The 19,134-nt window shown below is 27.1% G+C and overlaps 1 protein-coding gene across 7 annotated transcripts in view; it reads left to right on the forward strand.

The window, feature by feature from the left end:
* Positions 1-19,134, forward strand: part of LOC106092002 (uncharacterized) — a 106,479-nt gene that overhangs the window by 34,950 nt on the left and 52,395 nt on the right. For all 7 annotated transcript variants that reach the window (XM_013258751.2, XM_013258734.2, XM_059365121.1 and 4 more), the window contains one exon: positions 3,743-3,781. The gene's annotated coding sequence lies outside the window, so the exon portion shown is untranslated. The remainder of the gene's footprint in view (positions 1-3,742; positions 3,782-19,134) is intronic.

Consider the following 19,134-nt stretch of genomic DNA (forward strand, 5'->3'; position numbering starts at 1 on the left):
TTGGCACAGTTGTCATAACAAAACACTATGTGCAGAATTGTAGCTCAATCAGATAAAAATTGCGGCTTGCAGGGGCTCACGAAGTCAAATCGGGATATCAGTTTATATGGGAGCTATATCAGGTTTTAGACCGATTTTGACCGTACTTGGCACAGTTGTTGAAAGTTATAACACAACAGAATGTGCAAAATGTCAGCCAATTCGACGAAATTTGTGACTTCCAGGGGCTTAAGAAGTCAAATCTGGAGTTCGGTTTATATGGGAGCTATATCAGGTTTTAGACAGATTTTGACCGTACTTGGCATAATTATTGAAAATCATAACGTAACACCACGTCAAAAATTTCAATTAAATCAGATGAAAATTCTGGATTCCAGGGGCTCAAAAAGTCAAATCGTGAAATCGGTTTATATGGAAGCTATATCAGGTTCTTGGCCGATTTGGATCAAAATTTCAGCTCCGGAAAGCAAATCTGGATATCGGTTTATAGTTTATAGACCGATTTGGACCGTACTTCGCACAGTTATCGGAAGTCATAACAGAACACTATGTGCAAAATTTCAGCCAAATCGGATAAAAATTTGCGGCTTGTAAGGGCTCCAGAAGTCAAATCGGGAGATCGGTTTATGTCGGAGCTATATCTAAATCTAAACCGTTATGCTTCATTTGTAATCCCCAACGACCCACATCAATATTGAGTATCTGTGCAAAATTTCAAGCTAAAAGCTTTACGCGTTCAACGGACGGACTGTCGGACGGATGGACATGGCTAGATCGACTCAGACGATCAACAATTTATATACTTTATGGAGTCTTAGACGATTATTTCGAGGTGTTGCAAACGGAACTACTTGGTTAGTATACTCCCATCTTATGGTGGTGGGTAAAATGATGCCGGTTGATTTTTTTTTTGTCTTTGTGCAATCAAATTACGGTAATACCTTGATTTTTTTCGCCTTGGTTAAAGTCGTTTCGTTGTACGTCGTAAAAAATTGTTTCTACCAACTCCGATTTACGTCGTCTCAATAGCAAATGTCGGTCTATATACTTTTTCGGTTGTTTTCATTGTTTATTTCAAGGAATCGCATGTTTGGCCGATGAGTCTGTTTGCTTATGGTCGTTCGTAGTATGGGTTGTGAATTTCGGGAATCCCAATTTTTGGTCGATGTGCCTGTTTGCTTATTTGTTTTGGAAATTCCTGTTAGAAAAATGAGTTCAACGAGTAAAAAAGTGCGTATAAAACTAAGATCGAAATTCTTCGTCGATAATTTTGCCAACAAATTATGCTCGTAACAAACAAAATTTCGATCGTTATTAAAAATTGGTACTAAAGTACTGGGGGAACTCACCAAAAATCTAATTTTTAGCAATCCCCTTCAAAAATAACCCCATGAACACGAATTTCATCCCCTTTCAAGTGAACGAAATGCAAATATGGTCATTGTTGCAGTCAAATTAAAGGAAATTTTGTGTATAATACAAATATTGACAAAGGCCTTCTAAATTTAGAGTCCTTGTTTTGCAAAGAATTTTTATTAAACAAATTTTTTAAAAATATCACCAAAGCACCTAATTTCAAAAATTCTCTCCTACGACGGTTGGACCAAAAAAAAAAACTGTTTAAGAAAATTGTAAATTCAAAGTCAAGTCCGTCTGATATTTGTGTTCTACTCAAAAATTTATTTTATTTCAGTAACATATTGGCTATATTCGCCGTCATTTCACTATGGTGGTGAAAGCCAGCAATAGAAGGCTCCCAAGCCAAAGCCCCAAAAATGGGGGTATTTTTGGTCATTTTCCCCATTACCTGAACTTTAGTCTTGGGAATTGTGAACATATCTTTCAACTGAACTAATAATATTGATATTTTGAAGTATGAGCCATTTGAACTTCGATTTACGTCACGATTTTAGGAACCCATAACGATGTAAATCGAAGTATTACTGTACAAACTTCCAGTTTCACTTTGGTAAGACAATATTACGCTTAACATTCATTTAGATGCTTCTCTAAAGGCCAAACTTCAATAAAAACTCCTCCATGAAAATAGACAATCTCTAAGAGTCCCAAACTCAAATGTTGAGGTACTCCTAAGAGTTTGCCCATGTTTAAGTCCTCATAATAAAATGAAGTTGATCTTTGACCCCTCAATTTCTTTAATGGTTCGATTCATTCAAGTCCTGCTCCCTAATTTTTCCCAAAAAATTATCTTAAAAGAAAAGGCCATAAAATAAGACATTCTCCACTTTGGTCGTACTTCAACTCTTTTCCAACTTAATTTTATGCTTTTAGGCACGTTCTTTAGGCTTTCTTCAGTTTGCATACATCTGTAAGCCCTTTTTGCACACAAAGTTTTCACCAACCAACTATGCCTGCCTAATGCTATCCTCTTATTCTTGTATGGCAGTCAAAAAGAAAAAAACAAAAACAAAGGATATAAAAAGTCATTCGACCATATGTTGGCTGTAAGTCAGAATTTTAGTGCATTATAAGATGCCCCTTTTTGGGGATTGGATGGAATGGCAGTGGTGTTGTTATGGTTATTGTGCCACTGATGATGGCCACCATATATAGTGGATGTCTTTGTTCTAGGTTGCCTTCCATCCCACATGGTTGATAGGGAGGAAGGCTTCTTGGGCTTTCATTGTTTTGGTGGCTGTTTTCTTCTATTCTTTGGCATTTTCTTTTGAAGAATGTTTATCTTTTCGTTTTTATGGCTTTTTTTTTCTTCTTCTTTATTTTGTTGAGTGGATTGCTTTGCCTAGCCAAGTTATGGTGGTGCTGTGGGTGTATGTTTAAATGCGTGCTAGTGTATCTATGTGAGCAAGTGTAACAGTGGATTTCTTGAAATTGTTCTATTTTTTCATTTCATCATCTATTGTTTGTGTGCACATGTTGTCCTTCAAGTACTTTTATTATTATCTTTCGCTTGTCATTGTTCTATGTGAGTGTGTGCGTGTGTGTGTGTGTGTATGGTTGGAGGTTTCTTCTACTGTAACTGTTGTTGTCTTTGTTGTTATTTTTCTTTTTCATCTTTTGCAGAATGCATTGGTGGTTTTGCCTTGCTCAACCTCTTCCTCCTTCCTTTCCCCCCCTTTCTCACTCCCTTTCAGAATATTTTATTTTAATAATAACTAATATTGAGTTTCATATTCGGCCTACTGCTTCGCTTCGTCTTTCTTTCATCATTTCTTTTTCTCTGCCTTATAAGCACCATGGCTGATGACTAAGTAGATGGCAGCTTGCTGGTGGGGATTACCCCTATAGTCAAGCAATTTTCCTCCATGGGTTTCTTGTTTTGTGGCAATAATGATGATGATGCTGATGCTGATGCCTTTACTAATGGCTCGGCCATTGTTGGCCAGGGGTATTGTTTTTCTCTTTTTGGTTTGCTCTCTTTTGAGGCAGAAACCTTTTGGAGGTTTCTCAGTTACGAAAATGAACACAACAAAGATTTTGGTCATTATTGTTGGTAACTGTTGGGGCCCCCTTATTTGTTCCCGTCATGGCATTGTGAGCATTTGTTCTTTTTATGTGGAAAAAAGAAGAGTGGTGGTAGTGGTGGTTGCCTTAATGGCTAATTGAAATGTACTTATGCTTCTGCTACCTTACAGGATTAATTGGATTTTTTAATAATTTTGTAAGAGAGAAGGAATTATACCTTTCATTTATAATTATTGCTTTTTTTTGTTATTTAGCGTTTTAACTAATAAAGAATTTTTAACTTTCTTTTATCTTGCAGAGTACCTTGCAACAATGGCCATAATACCAACTTAAGATTGTGAGTATCGAAAAAGATGTAAAATTGTAAAAATTTTAAGTAAATATGAAATATTAAGACTTTTAAAGTTTGATGCAAGAAATGGCGACCTACAATCGCTGAACATTTAGGTTGTCATAGGTGACTCGTTTATGACTTTAAACCAAAGTTGTAACATGGTGGGCAGATACCCAGACAATACGATTCCAGCTTGTATATGCTAAGGCCGCATTGGAGAAACAAGCTTTAAGCCAACCTAAACTACTTACATTTTCTATGAACTTCCACTAGGGAATAGGCGATACTTCTATCATCAAGTTCAATGATACGGGGCCTGCTTTTTTTTCTGCTGCGTACGAAAGGTATATCGCATAGCGACACCTTACAAATGTAAAATTGCAAATTTTGCCCATGAACATTCCACTAAGGAACAGGGGCAAACTTCTCACATATCAACGAGTGCAGTCCGATTCAAGTTTAAGCTCAATGATAAGGGGCCTCCTTTTTATAGCCGAGTCCGAACGGCGAGCCGCAGTGCGACACCTCTGTGGAGAGAAGTTTTACATGGCTTAGTACCTCACAAATGTCGCCAGCATTAGGAGGGGAAAACCACCGCTGAAAATTTTTTCTGATGGTCTTGCCAGGATTCGAACCCACGCGTTCAGCGTCATAGGCGGACATGCTAGTCTCTGCGCTACGGTGGCCTCTACAAATGTAGCCAGTATTAATAAGGAAATAAGCACTGCTGAACATTTTTCTGATGTTCGCGCTGCAATTTTAACCCAGACATTCGGCGTCATAGGCGGACATGCTTACCTCTGTGGCACGGTGGCCCCTTTATAAGCCAACTTATGGAGGCAGTGAAAATGGGGGTTTTAATAAAAACCTCCACTGTTAGTAATTTTCTCTGGCAAGTTGCACAAGTGAAAAAGGATATCGAAGCGCCTAACACAACTTTCTGTCCCAAATTTCAGCAAATAAATGTGGCTTTTATGAGCCTAAGACCCTTAATCGGCGGATCGGTCTATATGGTAGCTATCTCAAATCTGAACCGATCTGGGCAAAATTGAAGAAGGATATCGAAGGGCTTAACACAACTCACTGTCCCAAATTTCAGCAAAATCGGATAATAAATGTGGCTTTTAGGGGCCTAAGACCCTAAATCGGCAGATCGGTCTATATGGGGGCTATATCAAGAAATAGTCTTTTGGGGTAAAAATCTCTGAAAGTTGTATCCATCATTCAAAGTAAGATTCGTACTCTACTTGTAAAACCCTCATTGTCATGATAGGTGGTTTAAGGAAAATGAATGACCCCCAAATACTTGACATCATATTTGTAGTCACATTCGTTCTGCCTTCCATTCGAGACCCCATATTACCAGATCGTGTTACAAGCTACTTTGGGTTGTTCCGTGGCACGGCTATCCACCACCATAGGATAGGAGGTGTATTCATTTAGTCATTCCGTTTGCAACACAACGAAATATCCATTTCCGACCCTACAAAGTATATATATTTTTGATCGTGGTAAAACTCTTAGACGATTGAACGATATCCATCTGTCCGTCCGTCTGTGTGTCCGTCCAGATCGAACTATTCTTAGATATAGTTGCCATATAGACCGATCCGCCGATTTAGGGTCTTAGGCCCATAAAAGCCACATTTATTATCCGATTTTGATGAAACTTGGGACAATGATTTGCGATATTCCGTTCGACATCTTTTTCAATTTGGCCAAGATCGGTTCAGATTTGGATGTAGCTGCCATATAGACCGATCTCTCGACTTAAGGCCTTGCGCCCATAAAAGGCGCATTTATTGCCCGATTTTGCCAAAATTTAGGACAGTGAGTTGTGTTAGGCCCTTCGACATCTTTCTGCAATTTGGTCTATATCGGTTCAGATTTGGATATAGCTGCCATATAGACCGACCTCTCGATTAAAGATTTTGGGCCCATAAATGGTGCATTTATTGTTCGATGTTGCCGAAATTTGAGACAGTGAGTTGTGTTAGGCCCTTCGATATCCTATATAGACCGATCTGTCACTTTAAGGTTTTTATTTTATTTTATTTTATTTTATTTTATTTTATTTTATTTTTTATTTTATTTTATATTATTTTATTTAATTTAATTTAATTTAATTTAATTTAATTTAATTTAATTTAATTTAATTTAATTTAATTTAATTTAATTTAATTTAATTTAATTTAATTTAATTTAATTTAATTTAATTTAATTTAATTTAATTTAATTTAATTTTATTTTATTTTATTTTATTTTATTTTATTTTATTTTATTTTATTTTATTTTATTTTATTTTATTTTATTTTATTTTATTTTATTTTATTTTATTTTATTTTATTTTATTTTATTTTATTTTATTTTATTTTATTTTATTTTATTTTATTTTATTTTATTTTATTTTATTTTATTTTATTTTATTTTATTTTATTTTATTTTATTTTATTTTATTTTATTTTATTTTATTTTATTTTATTTTATTTTATTTTATTTTATTTTATTTTATTTTATTTTATTTTATTTTATTTTATTTTATTTTATTTTATTTTATTTTATTTTATTTTATTTTATTTTATTTTATTTTATTTTATTTTATTTTATTTTATTTTATTTTATTTTATTTTATTTTATTTTATTTTATTTTATTTTATTTTATTTTATTTTATTTTATTTTATTTTACTTTATTTTATTTTATTTTATTTTATTTTATTTTATTTTATTTAATTTTATTTTATTTTATTTTTATTTTTATTTTTATTTTTATTTTTATTTTTATTTTTATTTTTATTTTTATTTAATTTAATTTAATTTAATTTAATTTAATTTAATTTAATTTAATTTAATTTAATTTAATTTAATTTAATTTAATTTAATTTAATTTAATTTAATTTAATTTTGTTGATGGAAGTTTTTATTGAACTAATTTGAACATAAGAAAATAAGGGTGACAAACAATAAATGTAAAAGCAAAATATTTCAAAGCCTACTACTACTTATATTCTAATACAATAATACAGTTGAATTGACAAAGTATGAAATTCAAATATTCTAACAATCTCCGCCTCAATACAAATGTATTATTTCAAAAAGTAAGATTTAAAATATTACAACAATTAAAATGCTTATCCCTAGATAAGGCCTTTGTTAAGATGTCGGCTGCATTTTCAGTACTTGGCACATATTCGATATCGACTTCTTTATCCATGTATTTCTCTCGGATGTAATGATAACGGATGTCAATGTGCTTGCTTCGTTTGTGTACCGTTGGATTTTTGACTAAAAATTCAGCACCTTGATTATCGCAGTACATAGTTGTTGGTCCAGAAACAAATTCGGAGAAACCCATTTCTTGCAGAAGACTTCTTTGAAATGCGACTTCTTTTGCTCCTTGACACAATGCTATATACTCCGCCTCCATGGAACTGAGTGAAACGACATGTTGTTTTTTCGATTCCCAAGCAATTAAGCCATCGCCAAAAAATAGTGCACAGCCACTATATGACTTCCTGTCATTGGAATCTGCTCCCCAGTCTGAATCGGTGAAACAACATAGTCCATTTTCGCTTGAATATGTTATTTTGCCTTGAGGGTGACCTTTAAGATATCTCAAAATATGTTTAGCTGCCGCAAAGTGATCGTTATGTGGATGTGAAGCAAACTGTGAAAGTCGTGACACAGCGTGTGATATATCCGGTCTTGATATGACAGACAAGTACATCAAGCCCCCAATCAATGATTGATAAGTCTTTACATCACATAAATCACCGCAATTTTCTTGATCACATTTTTTTAAAACGATTCCATTTGCCAAAGGAGTCGAAACAGACTTGCAGTTTTCCATGTTCCATTCTTCAAGCAACTGTTGTACGTACCGAGATTGATGAATTGATATGTTGCCATCATCCTCCCGCTCAATCTCCATTCCCAAATAGAATAAGATTGCACCTCGATCGACCGCCTCGATCTTTTTATTTAGGCTGGTGATTACGTCCTGCATTTCCGCCTCGGATGTACATGCCAACAATAAATCGTCGACATAAATAGCAATCAGACTTATAGTTTCGTTGCTTCGTCTGACATATACACAATTATCCGTTTTACATCTGGTAAAACCAATTTTCGTCAAAATTTCCGTCACTTTCTTATTCCACTCTCTTCCAGATTGCCTCAAACCGTAGAGTGAACGTTTTAGCTTGCATACCTTGTTTGGAAAATTTTCATTCTCGAACTGCGGGGGTTGTTTCATATAAACTTCTTCCTGTAGGTCGCCGTTTAGATAAGCCGAAACAATGTCCACATGGTTCACCATCAACTCATATTTTGCAGCCAACGCTAGAACTAAGCGTATTGTTGAATGACGAACAACGGGAGCATACGTTTCCTTGTAGTCAATGTTGTACTTTTGCGAACATCCTCGGGCTACAAGTCGGGCTTTAAACTTCTCTACAGATCCATCTGGTTTTCTTTTGACAACGAAAACCCATTTGCAGCTTATGACGTTTTTAGATTTCGGAGGGTCAACCAATTCCCATGTCTTATTTTTAATCAACGAATCATATTCTACCTGCATAGCATGCTTCCACTGACCCGCATTATCTGAATTTAATGCATCAGCAATTGTGGTAGGATTCTCGATCACAGCATTCAGCATTTCAACTCGGGGCTCTGTAACGTAGACTTTTCTAGGTCTTCCAACCCTTCCTGTACGACAAATTTTTGGTCTTCCTCGGCAACGTTTACCATTAGCATTCGGGACATCAATTGCACTTCCCTGACTTTCGTCATCGTCTTCAGCGATTTCTTGGTTATGTTCTTGAGTTTTATCTTGAACGGTTTCGATGTTTACTGGAGCTGTATCTTCTTGAACAGTACCACCAGGGATTTCAAAATCATGAAAACTGTCAACTTCAAGAAACCAATGTTGATTGAAGTTTTTGGGAAATGGTCTTCGGCTTATTTTACACACAGCACATGTGAAACATTCAAATTTTTCCGGCATCTTTACCTCCAAGCCTCGTACCATGTTCTTCTTTGATAATGAACACAAATCTTTTACATTCAAATGACCAAACCTAGCATGCCATGACTTTAAATTTTCTTCTGACGTCACAGAAATTCTATTTACCTTTTCAACGTTTGAATTTCTTTTCAAATTGGCATGAAAAATGTCACCAACCAAGTTTGCCATAAACACAGGTTCATTTTGTTTTGTTTTTACGCACCCCTTCTTTGCTTTGAATTCAATAACAAAGCCTGCCTTGATTATCTTGCTCACAGATAAAAAATTTGAATGCAAATTTGGTACATACCACACATTTTTGAATGTAACATCGCAAACATTGGATTTCATTTCAACAGTTCCAACACCTTCAGCGGTAATTTGATCCCCTGATGCCAGCATGATATTTTGAGACTTGCGTTCCAAATGTATAAAGTATGACAAATCGCGGCACATGTGGGAACTTGCACCACTATCCAAAATCCAAATTTCAGAATCGTTCTTCTCGCCGTCAGTGATTGCACTCATTGCTTTTCCATTTGGGTCACTATCGCTTTTTGACTTGCACTGCGCACGCACATGTCCTTTCTTACCACATTTGTAACATTTGACATCATTATTACCTTGAGTTCGGGATTTGCACTGTTTTGGGTCATCTTTTCCAGTTTTCTGTTGACGAAATTTTGCGACAAACACATTTTCAGCAACCATTTTCTCGCCTTTGCTGTTTTGACGTTCTTCTTCTTCCAGGATTTTTGATTTCAATACTTCTATACCGGGCAATTCATCTCTGCTTTCAATAGCTACCACGAAATTTTCCATTTCTTCCGGTAAACTGCTTAGCAGCAAAATGCTTAAAAAATCCTCAGGCATGACCACACTTATGGCCTTCAAGTCATCCACCATCGTATAGAATTCGTTCAACTGCGGGGCATACTTCTCTGCATTCTGGAATCTGAACCGCACCAATTTCTTGAACAAATTAACTTTCCGAGAAGGAGCATTCCTCTGATACAAACGGCTGAATGTATCCCAAGCTTCTTTCGCTGTTGCACAATTCTTGATATGTAAAATTTCTGATGGTTTTATGCATAGCGTTATATTTGCCAACGCCTTTTGATCGACCGTTGGGGAGATTCCATTATCGCCCTTTATTGCGTCCCACAAATCCAGCGTTACCAGCAAACTTTTCATTTGCACGCTCCAAACCACGTAATTTTCTCCATTTAGTTTTTCAATTTGTGCCATATGTCCAGACATTTTTCTGATTTTTCCTTTTTTGCTTTACAAAACACAAATATTTTTTCCAGAAATTTTCACAACGAATTCAAAAAAACACAATTCCAGGCCAAATTTATTTTTCACAAGCGTATGTGACTGGGCTCATAACCAATGTTGATGGAAGTTTTTATTGAACTAATTTGAACATAAGAAAATAAGGGTGACAAACAATAAATGTAAAAGCAAAATATTTCAAAGCCTACTACTACTTATATTCTAATACAATAATACAGTTGAATTGACAAAGTATGAAATTCAAATATTCTAACAAATTTAATTTAATTTAATTTAATTTAATTTAATTTAATTTAATTTAATTTAATTTAATTTAATTTAATTTAATTTAATTTAATTTAATTTAATTTAATTTAATTTAATTTAATTTAATTTAATTTAATTTAATTTAATTTAATTTAATTTAATTTAATTTAATTTAATTTAATTTAATTTAATTTAATTTAATTTAATTTAATTTAATTTAATTTAATTTAATTTAATTTAATTTAATTTAATTTAATTTAATTTAATTTAATTTAATTTAATTTAATTTAATTTAATTTAATTTAATTTAATTTAATTTAATTTAATTTAATTTAATTTAATTTAATTTAATTTAATTTAATTTAATTTAATTTAATTTAATTTAATTTAATTTAATTTAATTTAATTTAATTTAATTTAATTTAATTTAATTTAATTTAATTTAATTTAATTTAATTTAATTTAATTTAATTTAATTTAATTTAATTTAATTTAATTTAATTTAATTTAATTTAATTTAATTTAATTTAATTTAATTTAATTTAATTTAATTTAATTTAATTTAATTTAATTTAATTTAATTTAATTTAATTTAATTTAATTTAATTTAATTTAATTTAATTTAATTTAATTTAATTTAATTTAATTTAATTTAATTTAATTTAATTTAATTTAATTTAATTTAATTTAATTTAATTTAATTTAATTTAATTTAATTTAATTTAATTTAATTTAATTTAATTTAATTTAATTTAATTTAATTTAATTTAATTTAATTTAATTTAATTTAATTTAATTTAATTTAATTTAATTTAATTTAATTTAATTTAATTTAATTTAATTTAATTTAATTTAATTTAATTTAATTTAATTTAATTTAATTTAATTTAATTTAATTTAATTTAATTTAATTTAATTTAATTTAATTTAATTTAATTTAATTTAATTTAATTTAATTTAATTTAATTTAATTTAATTTAATTTAATTTAATTTAATTTAATTTAATTTAATTTAATTTAATTTAATTTAATTTAATTTAATTTAATTTAATTTAATTTAATTTAATTTAATTTAATTTAATTTAATTTAATTTAATTTAATTTAATTTAATTTAATTTAATTTAATTTAATTTAATTTAATTTAATTTAATTTAATTTAATTTAATTTAATTTAATTTAATTTAATTTAATTTAATTTAATTTAATTTAATTTAATTTAATTTAATTTAATTTAATTTAATTTAATTTAATTTAATTTAATTTAATTTAATTTAATTTAATTTAATTTAATTTAATTTAATTTAATTTAATTTAATTTAATTTAATTTAATTTAATTTAATTTAATTTAATTTAATTTAATTTAATTTAATTTAATTTAATTTAATTTAATTTAATTTAATTTAATTTAATTTAATTTAATTTAATTTAATTTAATTTAATTTAATTTAATTTAATTTAATTTAATTTAATTTAATTTAATTTAATTTAATTTAATTTAATTTAATTTAATTTAATTTAATTTAATTTAATTTAATTTAATTTAATTTAATTTAATTTAATTTAATTTAATTTAATTTAATTTAATTTAATTTAATTTAATTTAATTTAATTTAATTTAATTTAATTTAATTTAATTTAATTTAATTTAATTTAATTTAATTTAATTTAATTTAATTTAATTTAATTTAATTTAATTTAATTTAATTTAATTTAATTTAATTTAATTTAATTTAATTTAATTTAATTTAATTTAATTTAATTTAATTTAATTTAATTTAATTTAATTTAATTTAATTTAATTTAATTTAATTTAATTTAATTTAATTTAATTTAATTTAATTTAATTTAATTTAATTTAATTTAATTTAATTTAATTTAATTTAATTTAATTTAATTTAATTTAATTTAATTTAATTTAATTTAATTTAATTTAATTTAATTTAATTTAATTTAATTTAATTTAATTTAATTTAATTTAATTTAATTTAATTTAATTTAATTTAATTTAATTTAATTTAATTTAATTTAATTTAATTTAATTTAATTTAATTTAATTTAATTTAATTTAATTTAATTTAATTTAATTTAATTTAATTTAATTTAATTTAATTTAATTTAATTTAATTTAATTTAATTTAATTTAATTTAATTTAATTTAATTTAATTTAATTTAATTTAATTTAATTTAATTTAATTTAATTTAATTTAATTTAATTTAATTTAATTTAATTTAATTTAATTTAATTTAATTTAATTTAATTTAATTTAATTTAATTTAATTTAATTTAATTTAATTTAATTTAATTTAATTTAATTTAATTTAATTTAATTTAATTTAATTTAATTTAATTTAATTTAATTTAATTTAATTTAATTTAATTTAATTTAATTTAATTTAATTTAATTTAATTTAATTTAATTTAATTTAATTTAATTTAATTTAATTTAATTTAATTTAATTTAATTTAATTTAATTTAATTTAATTTAATTTAATTTAATTTAATTTAATTTAATTTAATTTAATTTAATTTAATTTAATTTAATTTAATTTAATTTAATTTAATTTAATTTAATTTAATTTAATTTAATTTAATTTAATTTAATTTAATTTAATTTAATTTAATTTAATTTAATTTAATTTAATTTAATTTAATTTAATTTAATTTAATTTAATTTAATTTAATTTAATTTAATTTAATTTAATTTAATTTAATTTAATTTAATTTAATTTAATTTAATTTAATTTAATTTAATTTAATTTAATTTAATTTAATTTAATTTAATTTAATTTAATTTAATTTAATTTAATTTAATTTAATTTAATTTAATTTAATTTAATTTAATTTAATTTAATTTAATTTAATTTAATTTAATTTAATTTAATTTAATTTAATTTAATTTAATTTAATTTAATTTAATTTAATTTAATTTAATTTAATTTAATTTAATTTAATTTAATTTAATTTAATTTAATTTAATTTAATTTAATTTAATTTAATTTAATTTAATTTAATTTAATTTAATTTAATTTAATTTAATTTAATTTAATTTAATTTAATTTAATTTAATTTAATTTAATTTAATTTAATTTAATTTAATTTAATTTAATTTAATTTAATTTAATTTAATTTAATTTAATTTAATTTAATTTAATTTAATTTAATTTAATTTAATTTAATTTAATTTAATTTAATTTAATTTAATTTAATTTAATTTAATTTAATTTAATTTAATTTAATTTAATTTAATTTAATTTAATTTAATTTAATTTAATTTAATTTAATTTAATTTAATTTAATTTAATTTAATTTAATTTAATTTAATTTAATTTAATTTAATTTAATTTAATTTAATTTAATTTAATTTAATTTAATTTAATTTAATTTAATTTAATTTAATTTAATTTAATTTAATTTAATTTAATTTAATTTAATTTAATTTAATTTAATTTAATTTAATTTAATTTAATTTAATTTAATTTAATTTAATTTAATTTAATTTAATTTAATTTAATTTAATTTAATTTAATTTAATTTAATTTAATTTAATTTAATTTAATTTAATTTAATTTAATTTAATTTAATTTAATTTAATTTAATTTAATTTAATTTAATTTAATTTAATTTAATTTAATTTAATTTAATTTAATTTAATTTAATTTAATTTAATTTAATTTAATTTAATTTAATTTAATTTAATTTAATTTAATTTAATTTAATTTAATTTAATTTAATTTAATTTAATTTAATTTAATTTAATTTAATTTAATTTAATTTAATTTAATTTAATTTAATTTAATTTAATTTAATTTAATTTAATTTAATTTAATTTAATTTAATTTAATTTAATTTAATTTAATTTAATTTAATTTAATTTAATTTAATTTAATTTAATTTAATTTAATTTAATTTAATTTAATTTAATTTAATTTAATTTAATTTAATTTAATTTAATTTAATTTAATTTAATTTAATTTAATTTAATTTAATTTAATTTAATTTAATTTAATTTAATTTAATTTAATTTAATTTAATTTAATTTAATTTAATTTAATTTAATTTAATTTAATTTAATTTAATTTAATTTAATTTAATTTAATTTAATTTAATTTAATTTAATTTAATTTAATTTAATTTAATTTAATTTAATTTAATTTAATTTAATTTAATTTAATTTAATTTAATTTAATTTAATTTAATTTAATTTAATTTAATTTAATTTAATTTAATTTAATTTAATTTAATTTAATTTAATTTAATTTAATTTAATTTAATTTAATTTAATTTAATTTAATTTAATTTAATTTAATTTAATTTAATTTAATTTAATTTTATTTTATTTTATTTTATTTTATTTTATTTTATTTTATTTTATTTTATTTTATTTTATTTTATTTTATTTTATTTTATTTTATTTTATTTTATTTTATTTTATTTTATTTTATTTTATTTTATTTTATTTTATTTTATTTTATTTTATTTTATTTTATTTTATTTTATTTTATTTTTATTTTATTTTATTTTATTTTATTTTATTTTATTTTATTTTATTTTATTTTATTCATTTATTCAAAGTTCAAAATAAATTTCAATTTTATAGCACCGTATGAGTAATATTAAATAATTAGTGTTAATCATGCGCAACAGTGTACTTATGATCTATACCATAATTTCTTAATGTTTTAGAACACCCAGACGTATGATTATTTTAGATAGTCATACACTAGTGTATTCATCGTACTTTTAGAAAATTAGAGGTACTTATTTATGGCATTAGAAAATCTTTATAAATTATCATTTAATTCTGTATTTTTTAGAAAAATTTTTAAATTTTTTACGGAATTCATAGAATATTTGTATTTAAATCATTTTTTAAATACAAGTCCAGTGTTAAGGGAGGCCTGAATAGATGAATGAAGACTATTGTAAATTTGGGATTGCTTTAATATTCGTTTTGTATGTGGGAATTCAATAACTTTAGCTTATATAGAGACTTCTTTTATATGCATTTGAAAGAGCTTGTCTTTGAAATCTCTTTTATATTTCAACAGATTTAAGTCTCTCACCCCGGGTAGCCGAGATGGTAGCATGCTCGTATTACCTGTGAGGAGGTCGTGAGTTCGATTCCCACCAGAGGCCTGGTCAGTAGCTACTGTGCTATCACAATGGACTAAAAATGAAAAATGTCTAAGTGAGTTGGTTTGGCAAATAGACTGCTACTCTTACCTAACCTAACCTAGTCTCTCACATTTTTTTCACGAAATGCCAAACTAATTTGCTAATGAAACCAGACATTTATTGATATAAGCCATGGCTATTGCTACCTAAAATTTTCCTTATCTCATTGCATTTAAAAGCGGCTGAAAGACCTCTAAATCACCCTTCCCTTCTGTTGCATATGGTTTAGTTGGGTCGTGTCTTGTCTCTTTTGCCATTTTTAAACCTGACATCCTTGAAGGTATCCTTGATGTCAATTTTATTCTTTTGCCATGAAGCAAGGCAAGAAAAATAAGCTAAAGATGAAAAAAAAAACCAGCAACACCTTGGTTGGGCCGTTGTTTTTAAAAGAAGAAAAAAAAACGACAACAACAAGCCACATGCGAAAGATGTGGAGCAAGGAACACGTTTTCTACAATGGTCTCTTATCTCTCTCGAATCCCTAAGAAAATACAATAAAACTGTTAAAAGAGAAGAAAAGAAAAAAGCAACACCATACTGTGAATGGTAGCTGCTTTACTTTAGATTTAAAATATTCATTTCAATGTCATCCACTTGCTGTGGCTGTTTGCGGCCACAAAACATGCTCATGTATGTGTGTGTGTGTGTGTGTGCTCTGCGAATCCCTTTTTCTTATTTTATTGCCAAATTTAAAGGCAACAGCGACAGCAGCCACAAAATCATCGGTAAGACCCTAACTCTGGCAATGGGTAATGCCAACCAAACAGGCAGCCAGCAGCCCTAGTCACAAGCAAGCCAGCATTCATCCAACCATACTTCCATTTAACATTCAACCAGTCATTCGAGGTAGAACCGAAGCAACCTCTTTACAAGCAAATAATGAAGATTTGTGTGTATGATGATTTTCTACTTTTTTTTTTGCAATTTTCGACTGCCTTGTGTGTCAAGAATAATTGTAACTCTCTACAGTTGCTTGCTTCATAGTCTTTGGTGGTAGGGTAGGGAAAAGTTTATGTGCCATGTCCTTGAAACTTTTGTGCAAGGACTTCAAGTAGTTTGGCCTAAGTCCTGTTGTTGTACACAACGCTGACTACTAGGTCAACTGAACTGCTAGTGGAGAAGCTAACGGAGGTAGGAGAGGGACAAGAAACAATTGCCACTTAAACTGAAATATGTTAAATAATATGCCAAGAATTTTGTTGAAATGAAATTTTACAATTAAAATGTTAAGCAGTTACACTGCACCCATACCACACCACACAATGAAATTAAAGTGAAACAAAAAGTGAATTTGGCTACAGGAGTATTATAGGGAAAGTAAAGAACCTAAAATTGAAATAATAAACTAATTAAAATTGAAACAAACATCATAAACTTTGGTCAACTTTACCCTTGGAATATAAAAAGTATTCTAAGCTACTAAAAAATGTAAAAATTAAATCAACCTTATTTAACAATAGAAATTAGAATTAAATCAAATTCAGTTTTAAAAAGAAAAAATTGTTTAGAAAATTTTTAGAAATCGTTAACATTTAAAAAAAAATCAAAAAATTTATCCAAAAATTAAAATAGCTTATAAAAATGCAATAATTAAAAAAACAAAACGAAAATAATGGAAACAATTTTAAAATTTTTGTATTAAAAGTTTTCAGACAAAAGCGAAAATTTAAAAATTTTTAATTGAAAAAAAAAACAACTAAAAAGGCGTTAAGTTCGGCCGGGCCGGGCCACCACCTCAGGTATATATGCAAAACCACCTTTCATCAAAATCCGATAAAAATTGCATTCCTTATGTCCCATATCAGCTGTATCGAAATATGATCCGATTTCGACCAAATACTTATGAGTACAAGTCATTGTTCAATTGTGTATAACAAAATATTGGTCTTTTTAGTAGCTATATCCAAAAGAAACCGATCTGAACCACATACAACATGGATGTCGAAAAGCCTAACATAAGTCAATGGGTCAAATTTCAGTTAAATCGGATTATAAATGCGCCTTTTTTTAGGCCAAGGCTTTAAATCAAGATATCGGTCTATATGGCAGCTATATGCAAATCTTGATCGATCTAGAACAAATTGCAGAAATATGTGAAGGGGTGTAACTTAACTCTCTGTCCCAAATTTCGGCAACTTCGGGACAGACAGGTTCGGCCTAAAACATTAAATCGAGAGATCGGTCTATATGGCAGCTATATCTCGATCTGAACCGATCTGAGTAAAATTGACGAAGGATGTAGAAGGGCCTAACACAACCCACTGTCCCAAATTGCGGCGACATCGGACAATAAATGAGCTTTTTATGGCCCCAAAACCTCTAATCGAGAGATCGGTCTATATGACAGCTATATCCAAATCTGGACCGATCTGTCCCATAATGCAGAAATATGTGAAGCAGCTTTACTTAACTCATTGTCCCAAATTTCGGCGACATTTGACAATAAATGCGCCTTTTATAGACCTAAGACCCTAAATCGGAGGATCGCCGTATATGGCGGCTATATCCAAATCTGGACCGATCTGAGCCAAATTGACGAAGGATGTCGAAGGGCCTAACGCAACTCATTGTCCCAAGTTTCAGCAAAATCGGATCATAAATGTGGCTTTTATGGGCCTAAGACCCTAAATCGGAGGATCGGTCTATAGGGCAGCTATATCCAAATCTGGACCGATCTGAGCCAAATTGACAAAGGTTGTCGAAGGGCCTAACACAACTCACTGTCCCATATTTCAGCAAAATTGGATAATAAATGTGGATTTTATGGGCCTAAGACGCTAAATCGGAGGATCGGTTTATATGGCAGCTATATGCAACTCTGGACCGATCGGGCCAAATTAACGAAGGATGTCGAAGGGCCTAACGCAACTCACTGTCCCAAATTTCAGTAAAATCGGATAATAAATGTGGCTTTTATGCGCCTAAGACCCTAAATCGGCGGATCGGTCTATATGGCAGCTATATCCAAATCTGGACCGATCTGGGCCAAATTGACGAAGGATGTCGAAGGGTTTAACACAATTCGCTGTCCCAAATTTTGGCAAAATCGGATTATAAATGTGGCTTTTATGGGCCTAAGACCCTAAATCGGTGGATCGGTCTATATTGCAGCTTTATCCAAATCTGGACCGATCTGAGCCAAAATGACAAAGGTTGTCGAAGGGCCTAACGCAACTCTCTGTCCCAAATTTCAGCAAAATCGGATAGTAAATGTGGCTTTTATGCGCCTAAGCCCTTAAATCGGAGGATCGGCCTATATGGCAGCTATATCCAAATCTGGACCGATCTGGGCCAAATTGACGAGGGATGTCGACTGGCCCAACACAACTCGCTGTCCCAAATTTCAGCAAAATCGGATAATAAATGTGGCTTTTATGTGCCTGGGACCCTAAATCGGTGGATCGGTCTATATGGCAGCTATATCCAAATCTGGACCGATCTGCGTCAAATTGACGAAGGATGTCGAAACGCTTAATACAACTCACTGTCCCAAATTTTAGCAAAATCCGATAATAAATGTGGCTTTTATGGGCCTGAGACCCTAAATCGGAGTATCGGTCTATATGGGGACTATATCAAGATATAGTCCGATTTGGCCTATCTTCGGACTTAACCTGCTTATGGACAA

Source organism: Stomoxys calcitrans, chromosome 3 (genome assembly GCF_963082655.1).
Source record: "Stomoxys calcitrans chromosome 3, idStoCalc2.1, whole genome shotgun sequence".
In the NCBI taxonomy this organism is placed as follows: Eukaryota; Metazoa; Arthropoda; class Insecta; order Diptera; family Muscidae; genus Stomoxys; species Stomoxys calcitrans.